Raw genomic sequence first — 10728 nt, forward strand, 5'->3', positions numbered from 1 at the left:
AAGAGCGTTTCGATAGGAGGAACCTTTAAAGCAGCTAACCCTAAAAATCTGTGGAAACGACGTGACTGAAATAATACGAAATTCCACAGAGCGATCAATCTCCCTTCGGTGTCAAACGTAATAGATAAGATCAGGACGCAAACACTGAATGTACATACAGCCGAACACAGTACTTCCTGTATTTCTATTTCTGGCTGCAAAATATAAATAAAGAAGGGCAATTCCGTGGACGAAAGGCTAAGGGTAAAACAGGAAACTAAAACTTTAGCTTCGCAATAAATTTCATTGGGGGTCCAGTGTGTGCGATAAGATCTATTCACCAGGCCCCGTTGCTCAAAGAGCGGATAATTTTAATTTATCCAGTGGATAAATCGCTATCTAGCGGATAAAATGTACTCCAACCAATAGATTTTATCCGCTTGATATCGACTTATCTGCTGGATAACGTTACCCGCTCTTTGAACAACTGGGGCCAGAACAAATGTAAACACTGAAAGTTTGCCCATGCACAGCGACAATCATCGCAACGCTTGACGTATTTCAATATTTACGTTCATTCGGAATAAACCCAAAATAGCAACTTTAACAAGCTTGAAAGCTTCTTCCGATGTTATAAAACACTGACAGAAGCCGTCGTCTAAACGTAGAAAGGAATATTACCATACTCCAGAATTTAGTCACGTGCTAGGCGAATTGCGGTTGTTTCGCCCGATCTTGCTTCGATTCGCCCGACGAAATACAACATGCCAATACACCGTATTCACAAATGGCGGCTGACCTGGGGCGAGTACGCAGCCAAACATATAATCGAGGCATTTTTGGATAAGAATTACAGATCATCGAAAGAAGAATTGATTAGAGAAGTTATGTCTCTTGAACTTTGTGAGGACAATATTACGGGTTCCTCTTTAGGAACAGTAGCCTCCCACGCAGACGTTCTTAGGGGTTCGTCACGCGTTCCTGCCCCACGTAGGAACGCGTGACGAACCCCTAAGAACGGCTATAGGAACAGCTGAAATATGAAGAATAACGTTTTTGGCTTAAATGCAGAAATGATCCAGCCAAAGGACTACGAACAAAAGCTCCACTTTTAAGGCGGTAAGCTTGTATTTAATATTCATTTTATATTTGTTTCTACAATTTTTACTGATTGTATTTCCGCTCGTTTTATCCATTGCAATAGGCCTTAACACGGTTTTCGACGCCATTTTGACGAGTAGGTAAACAGGCGTGAAATAACAGTGTTTGTATTGAAATCCGATGTCAAATAATTTTCACAAAACATTGCTTCTGAAAAATTCATGAATTGGAAACTTTTGGCACTAGGAAAAGGATTTGATGAAAAACAAATTAGAGGGATGTAGCTGTGCCAGAAAGCATCCAGTCGTGTTTTGAATTTTCCATACATTTGTCTGTAAAACGAACCAGCCGTGAACTGCTATAAAAATAGCCATAAAATGTCATATAGGGTAAAAACTAAAAATCTAAATCTGATTAAAAATTCTGATTAAATATTACACAGCCATGATAAAAAAGGCTTTTTTCGTACATTCTAATTATCACTGCTCCTTGTCCTTCTGGGCAATACATCCCTGCATTCATAAGGCTTTTCTCCAGTATGGACCCTTTCACGTTTCCTTAGACTTCCTACTTCATTAAAACACTTGCCACACTGTTTGCATTCGTAAGGCTTTTCTCCAATATCGACTCTTTCATGTTTCCTTAGAGTACCTGTTTCACTAAAACACTTGTCACACTGTTTGCATTCGTAAGGCTTCTCTCCAGTATGCACACTTTCATGTTTCCTTAAACTTCCTGATTCACTAAAACACTAGCCACACTGTTTGCATTCATAAGGCTTCTCTCCAGTATGGACTCTTACATGAACCCTCACTTTTCCTGCTTCGCTAAAACACTTGCCACACTGTTTGCATTCATAAGGCTTCTCTCCAGTATGGACTCTTTCATGTTTCCTTAGACCTCCTGCTTGACTAAAAGACTTGCCACACTGTTTGCATTCATAAGGCTTTTCTCCAGTATGGACTCTTTCGTGTTTCCTTAGATGTGCTGTTTGACTAAAACAATTGCCGCACTGATTGCATTCATAAGGCTTCTCTCCAGTATGGACTCTTTCATGTTTCCTTAGGGTTCCTTTTTCACTAAAACACTTGTCACACTGTTTGCACTCATAAGGCTTCTCTCCAGTATGGACTCTTTCATGTTTCCTTAGACTCCCTGCTTCACTAAAACACTTGCCACACTGTTTGCATTCATAAGGCTTCTCTCCAGTATGGACTCTTACATGAACCGTCACTTTTCCTGCTTCACTAAAACACTTGCCACACTCTTTACATTCATAAGGCTTCTCTCCAGTATGGATTCGTTCATGTTTCTTTCGACTTCCTGCTTGACTAAAACACTTGCCACACTCTTTGCATTCATAAGGCTTCTCTCCAGTATGGACTCTTTCATGCCACCTCAAATCTCGTGCATCACGAAAACACTTGCCACACTGTTTGCATTTGCAAGGCTTCTCTCCAGAATGAATTCTTTCATGCCTCCTTAGTTTTCCAGCTTGATTAAAACTCTTGCCACACAGTTTGCATTCATAAGGCTTCTCTCCAGTATGAACTCTTTCATGCCTCCTTAATTTTCCTGCTTGATTAAAACACTTGTGACAATGTTTGCATTCATAACTCTTCTTCTCTGTGCGATCCCTTTCGTCATTCCTGAGACATCCCACACAGTCAGAATTTTTGTCACACAGTTCCATTTTACATCTGCTTAGGTGTCCTCCTTTGTGCATTAACAATCTTGATATCATGTTCTTTTCTGTTTAATCTATGAAACATAAAAAAAATTAACTTTCAGAAAATTGAACTATTTTGACATCTCATCAGCATTTATGTCCAAAAATGAACTCCTTCCTTGCTTTGAAGCAGGTGGTGCAATCAATGAATTGGTTACTGTCAAATGTTTTATATCATATAGATCCCTCTCACATATTTTATATTGTATTATTAATGCATTTATTTATATACATTTATTTACAAATTATAAGGAAAGAGAACACAGGACACCCAAGGGAAATCGGATTGCACAAGGAAAACAGTGAGATCCTGGAAATGACTCAATGTTTAGCTTTGTGACAGGCTTTTGGACACTAATTACTACTTATTCAGACAAATCATGAAAATTCGGGTTGATTGGGTACTTTTAAGTTTGATTAACTGGCTGTTACTACTTACAATTAATTTTTTTAGTTATTCCTTACTTCATAGCTTTAAAATTTTCAAGTTTACGTTTCAAGTTTCTTTATTTCCACATATCAATTAAACACAAAGAACTGGAATTGGGAAGAAAGGAATGTGGAGGTACGCAGGCCCGTAGCAGGGGGAGGGACAGGGGGGCTTGAGCCCCCCCCAGAATTTTTGGAAGTTAAAAAACAATCTGCCAAAAAATAAATTAAACCAAATTAATGATCAGCAATCAGTCTTGAACTCTGACGCTGCAAGCCTCCCTTTTCACAACCTTTAAAAAGTTGTTTACTACCTGTCAGTTTCCTTGGCTAACAGTTTGTTTTTATATACAACAGCAACAAAGGCACTCCAACCATGTGAATCAGAAATAAGAACCAAAATGGATCGAAATCAACCATGAATCTCAAGCCGTAAAAGCTATTGAAATAAACTACAGTCAACTCTCTCAAAGCGACCACTTCTCGTAGTCGACCACCTCCCGTAAGCGACCACTTCGTAAACAACCGTTTTGTTTCTCATGGTAGTCCAAGTAAAAGAAAAGGCAAAAAATGTACCAAAAAGTGTGATGCAGGTGCAAAGTTATTGGTTTACTTACTAAATCTACTTTTTTTTGTTTTGTTTTGGTCTTTTTTTTCTGTTCTCGTTGCATCTTGAACTCCCTAATCAGTCCGTGTTTTGAGTGACGGGGCGGGGGGGAGGGGTACTTTTGTTTAACTATTTTGCTAAGCCCCCTCAGTTGTTTTAGCCTTGCTAAGGGCCTGGTATGAAAACAAAAACCCATGAGATGAAAAAGTGTTTACACATCTGGGCCCAGTTATTCAAAGCCCGATCAAGCTAATTCTGGGTTAAAGTGAACTTTGATTCGAGTTTAATTACTAATCAATAATTATTTTTCCAAAACAACTTAACGCCTCAGTTTTGATTTGAACTTTCCTTTACCTTAAGCTTAAAACCAGCTTTTAAGAATATTTTTAATGAGCAAGATGAAAACCTTCGCTAACCTTTAATCGGGGATTAGCACAAATCAGCTTTCAAACAACCGGACACAGATCTTTTACTAAACAAATTAATCTTAGTTGGCGAGTGTACAGAGAAATAAGCAAACATAGGTAAGTAAAATAAACGAATAAGTAATGAAAAAGAAGGAGAAAAAATAATAAATAAATAAAATAAATAACTATCCAGGAAGTCAAGAAATCACTCTCAGGCTTCAATGATAGCAAATATTCTTTTAAATCTTTTCTAAAGTTTTGAGGAGATGCTGCTTTCTCGGTGTTTAGAGGTATTTTATTCCACAACTCAGCAGCAGCACATCTAACACTGAATTTGCGGAACTGATTAGTTCTTGGATGCAGAATAAACAAATTTTGATTTGTTCTCGAGCATGTGTGGTAATGGTGAATGTCACTAATATTTGAGAAATAAGAATTGTATATTCCAGGAAGCAAATTATTTTGGTGTTTGTAAACAAGTTGTAGTTTATTGATTTGGAAAATATTTGATATACCAATATACCTTATCTACTAAACAATGGTCTGCTATGATCTCGCCAGCCTGATCATGTTATTATTCTTTGTACTCTTCTCCGTAATAACAATAAACAGTTGAGCTTCGTTGGATAATTACTTGCCCAAGAAGCAGTGCAATAGGACAAAATATTAATGTGAATAGATCAAGCTGTTTAACAAATCGACAGCAGTTTTCTATGGTCTATACTCTTATAGACCATAAAATGACGTCAAAAAATGTTCAAAACTCAAGTGGAACCACGAGCCGCAGGCGAGTGGTTTCACTGCCAAGTTTTGGATACTTTATGGCGTCGTTTTATGGTCTATAAGAGTTTAGCATACCTCAGTGACCGACTATCGCGTAACGCGCAATCTGATTGGCTACACAGGTGCCGTCTATCGATCGATAGACGGCAGTTTGTCAGAGCGCGTGCGATTTAGCATGCATCATTGCACAAATATATCAAAATTTATGGAATAAAAAGATTTTTTTGCTTCATAGATCGATCACAGAGGTATGCTAAAACAATTAGACGGCTCGCTCTTGGTTTCTATCGCCGTTGATAGTTGGCTCGGGGCTTCGCCCCTCGCCAACTATCAGCCGATAGAAACCTCGAGCTCGCCGTCTAATTGTTAAATAGACCATAGAAAACTGCCGTCAATTTGTTTTTTACAATAACATGGAAAATGTACGAGCAGAATTGACTATTTCTTTTGTTGAGAAAGCGCGCGCGTTACATCTGACGTCATTTTTATTGTCTGTACTCTTATAGACAATAGCTACGAGCCAATCAGCGCGCAGGAATTTGGACAGTTATTGTAAAAAGATATATAGACATTTCAACATATTTAAAGTGAGATAGCAGTTAACTACAAAGCACCACATCACCAAATCCCTTGATTTCAAGTTCAAAATCTAACTACAATAATCTATATTATAATAAATATTTATCATTATAACATTTTGCCAGGAAGGAGCGAACAGATCAATTTCAGAATACCCATCCCAATTGCCACAGTATGATCAACAGCTCCTCCAGCCATCAAACTTCAGCCAGTTAACTAAGATAGCTCTCTAACAGTCTGTAGTCCCATACTCAAGGAATAATAAAGATTAATAGAGTAACACTTCAGTGCACCTGTTGTCCTGAATTCAATAAAATAAGATTGAGTGTGTAAGACTAGCACCCCTGTACTACTGAAGGTCGAAAGTAAAAGAATACAATACAATAATTTATTAAACCCTCCCGGGGGAGGCTTTTCAGAGCCTAAAAACTATCTAATAATTACAATAATTACAATGCAATTAAAAAAAAAAAAGAAAAGGAAAATAGTATTTCTGACGATGGAGTCTGTGAATTGGGCAGAAATAAATATTTTGTCAGCACAAGATACGACAAGGCCTGGGGCTTAGGCCCAAGCATCATGGGTAATGATGCCATGGTATATAAGAGGGAGTATAGCATAGGATATCCAGCTAGGCCTTAGAACCAACTGTTTGCCTTTGGCTCACGCCAAATTTATTTAAGTTTGAATATTTATTTTGTTTCAACTGTGAAGCCTCGTAGGATGGGCTGCTAACTTCTTAGAGTTTGGATCGTGGTTTCTACCCAGATTTCCTGCCATATTCTTTTCCCCAAAGGGATTTTTTCTGGTAGGTTTTTTCTGGCCTCTGTCTACCATAGTAGGTGTCTTTGTGAGCGGTTGCCCAGCTCTGTTTGTCCCGGCTTGTTAAAGTTTAGATTTCAGTGTTGTATACCTTTTATTTAAAGTATAAGGTATTGATTGTATATCAGGATTGTATCTGGTATACCATATATGAATGTATGTATGCATGTAGATATGCCTCGGGTTGGCTCTTGGCAGGCGCCCCAAAATAAACTTATTTGGTTTACACTACAGTGTTATTTGTTGTGTAGTGGAGACCTCAAAATAAAAGTTGTCGTACAAATGCTCTCAAGATTGCTGACTTTGTGTCCCACTAAGTATTTTTTTTTTTAAAAATGCAAATAAAAAGAATATAGGTCACCATGAATATGAAAGGCTGCAATAATAATAATAATAATAATAATAATAATAATAATAATAATAATAATAATAATAATAATAATAATAATAATAATAATAATAATAATAATAATAATAATAAAAACAATATTTTAAGAGGAGGACTCCAAACACCTGACGGTGGTTTTCAGGAGGGTCCTCCAAAATAAAGGTTAAAAATACATTAAAATAAAACTAAAAAAAGCTAAAAACTGGCACACAACTAACAATCTACACAATCTACTCAATCAATCTAACAATCTACTCAAATTATCCCACAATTGCTTGCATGTTGTTTTCAAAATGTGAGTCTATTTGATCATTTCCTACCATGTGTCATGGTGACAGAAATTACATTTATTTAGCAGAACGTAGAAAAACATTATACATAGAATGTAGGAAGTATAAAATTAATAGAAGTTATTCACTGGCCAATAGTCAACTTGGCAAAAATTTGTGCTCTCAAGACCTAGGGCACAGTTTTTCCTAATTATACAATCCAAGTTAGTATAGTAAAAAAGACCTTTTTTTGTCAATAAGAAAACAAGGCTCAGGTTTTGCAAAAAAAAATGCATACCAAATCTTCTTGGGTTTGCTGGCAAGACAAAAAGTTCTGCCTGTTGCTGTAACCAATCAGATTACAGATTGGCACCCTGAGAAAAAATAAGCAGCAATAAGTTTCTTATGTCACTAGCAAGGAAGCACAAGAAGTACTGACTACAGTCAAACCTCCCTTTGCGACCACCTCTCATAAGCGACCATCTCTCATTAGCGACCACTTTTCCAAAATACCAAAAGTTTTCAAGTTAAATCACTATAGATGGAACCTCTCGTAAGCGACCACCTTTCGTAAGCGACCACCTCTCGTAAGCGACCACTTTTAGAGATGATTGTTTAAAATTGTCAATTGTTTTAAACCTCCCATAGGCGACCACTTGACACACAATCTGCTGTATCTCTCCCAGGTGGAAATTGGAAAATGTGTCGCTGTAACATATTGGCTACATCATTACAGTGGACGCCGTAAATCTCAAAATCGGAGCTACTGGAAGTGTTTCCTGATATAGATAAAATACTTGACATGCACTATACTTCACACTGAAATAAACTTTAATCAGATTGAATCCCTTGTAGAGAAAAAACTCTGTTATCTTTTATCTTTCTTATCTTTTTGCTTATGTTCTGTTCCCTGAAAAATTTAGACAGCGCTACCTGGAGTAATAAAAGAGTCAAGTAATTTTATTCACAGTAATTGTCTCAATATTATTGCTGTATTAAGCAATTTGTGAGATACGAACAATAATCACCATAGACCCTAGGATTTTTTGCTTAGAAATAAATATACTTGTAGCTAAGAAAAGTAATTACTATGGGTTTCGATAAGCACTAGCAAAAGGCTTACGTCTCCGCAATTACCATATGTAAATTACCCGAAATTTAGACCCCCTGTGGTCTGACCTCTGGTAAGCGACCACCTCACGTAAGCGACCACATATCCTTGACATTAAAGGTGGTCGCTTACGGGAGGTTCGACTGTATGTATATTCATCCCTGACCTCAGAAAACGTTAAATAAGAATAATAATTGTGACACAAGGCCTGGGAAATTATAGCTTTTGACTGTATCTCACAGTATTCATCAACAAAGTGAGCTCCATGTTGTCACGTGAATACATGTTGTCTAGTCATGTGAAAAAGGTGTTTAAAAATGGCAGGAAGGTCATAGCCCCCATCTCTGTTTGCGGTTGCGGGGAGCACTACATAGGCAATACAATATAATATTTAAGCAAGTAAATATTATTAAATTATATCAGGCCTTCCAACTCTCACAATGTGAGGACTCATCTCACAGTCTCACAATTTAATCTCAAAATGTCATGGTTTTCCACCGACAGGAGGTCTTCAATAAAACTTGATGAGACACTTTCCAATAATTTATTGTCAATAAAGCTCCATTACCCTGAGACCATAATCCCTTGCTACAAGTGGAATCCAGGAGAGGCTATACTTACAAATTCTAAAAAAAACAACTAGAGCATACAATGATGAACACAAATGAGTGCCACATAATAATTAAGGTACTTCTTTGTCCAATTTGTGTCAATAAATGCTAAAAGGGCACTCATATTATGGCAGTTTGAACACTGCTAGGTATTGTTAGCATTGAGATTCCTTCATTTTAACACATTTTGTAAATCTCACTATTTGGGAACCAAATCTCACTACTACTACTACCACTACTACTAAATTTAAATTAAATTTAAATTTTAAATTTGATTTGTAATTAGCTTTCTTGGATTGTAAAGCGCCTTTGATCATTTAGATGTTAAAGGGCGCTATATAAGTATTAAAATTTTTAAATTTAAATTTTTATATGCACACGAAAATAAACGGCAAGTAAGTGTTGAATGTTGCTTGTCTGTATGTGCACAAAGTAACCCTAACTTTCTAGCATAAATGTAAGGAGTTAAAAGTGGCCCTACATTCTGTTGTTTAGTTGCCAGGGATTTAAGGCTTAAAGGATTCAAACAGTTCAAGACTTAAATTTAAACAAATAAGATGCCACAGTCCAACACAAACACTGTATTTCGCGGAATATTCAAGATGTACTATGAAACCCAACGAAACTACTCGGACTGTCCAGTAATCGAACTTAATCAAACTCAATCAAATTTAATCCCCCAATTGGATTTGATTGAGTTCCGCAACCGAACACAATAAATTTGAACCAAGAAATTTGTGTAAGGGCTTATTGCCTTTGATTTCTGAACCCAATCAAACTTAATCAACCATTCTCAATCATCACTCGAAATAGAGATAATTTTTTGAAGTCTTTTTTAGCATGCAAGAACAACAAAGAATTTGGTGAAATAAACACTAGATTGATGTTGCTTTACTGAAACATCATTTTATGATCCACTACTAACATCATTTTTAATGATTTTTAATTGAATGTACCGTATGCCAAGTTCAACAATCGAGCCTAATCGAGTGTGAATAAAATTAAATTGAATTGAATTGTGTAACTATTAGACCAGTTCTTGAATACTGTGCACAAGTTTTCCACAGTTCATTACCAAGATACTCTAGCGAGGATATCGAGAGGGTACAAAAGAGTGCCATGTCCATAATCTGTCCTGACCTGCCATACCGTGACTGCCTAGCTAGACTTGGTCTGTCCACTCTGCTTGATAGGCGACAAGAACTATGTAGCAAGTTTTTAATAGTATCTCTAGCCTGCTAAATAGTTTACACAGTCTGTTGTCTCCTAAGCATGAAGCCAAATACAACACGAGGAGGAAGCGCATTTATAACCTATCACATGTGCACAGATCGTTACAAGTGCACAATCATTCCTACGATGTGCATTCGGCTAACAATGCTCTGGAAAAGAAATAAATTACTTGTGGATAAGGGTTTACTTTTTTTAGCAACGTACAGTGTAAGATATTTTATATATTTCATATTATTATCGATACTCTTAGATTTCATCACTATTATTAAGAATTATGTAAGTTACCTTGCTACGAAATTTGTTAATTTTAGCGTAATTTGTAATAATTTCGGCCACTTGTAAATTTACGCAATTCAGCCACTTAGCTGCAATGTAAATTGATCTAATAAACCTAATGATCTATCTACTAATCAGACCCCGATTCCCGCTTAGTAAAATTATCCGAAACAGAAGAACTGCCTACCGCCTGGAAATCAATTGATAGATTAACGAACGTGTTTTGTTTGTAAATAGGCTTATTCTTAAATATAATCTTGAGTCTTTTACTGTCTTTTTTTACGATTGTGAATGTAATTAAGATATGTCTTTTTATCTTAGGAGGAATAAAGATAAAAAAACATGGCGGCCACAACGTCAAAACCTGCATTTGCACGCTAAAATCACACTTTGTTCGTCCTTGT

The 10728-nt window shown here is 36.6% G+C and overlaps 1 pseudogene across 1 annotated transcript; it reads right to left on the reverse strand.

Moving 5' to 3' along the window:
- Positions 1 to 1083: 1083 nt before the first annotated feature.
- LOC146460086 (uncharacterized) lies at positions 1084 to 5700 on the reverse strand (annotated as a pseudogene). Its single transcript, XR_014857686.1, has 2 exons — positions 4776 to 5700; positions 1084 to 2841 (listed from the first exon to the last, which is right to left on the reverse strand). The product of XR_014857686.1 is annotated as an uncharacterized LOC146460086 (transcript).
- Between the last annotated feature and the right edge of the window lie 5028 nt (positions 5701 to 10728).

Source organism: Pavona decussata, unplaced genomic scaffold (genome assembly GCF_977016875.1).
Source record: "Pavona decussata unplaced genomic scaffold, jaPavDecu1.1 SCAFFOLD_214, whole genome shotgun sequence".
NCBI lineage: Eukaryota > Metazoa > Cnidaria > Anthozoa > Scleractinia > Agariciidae > Pavona > Pavona decussata.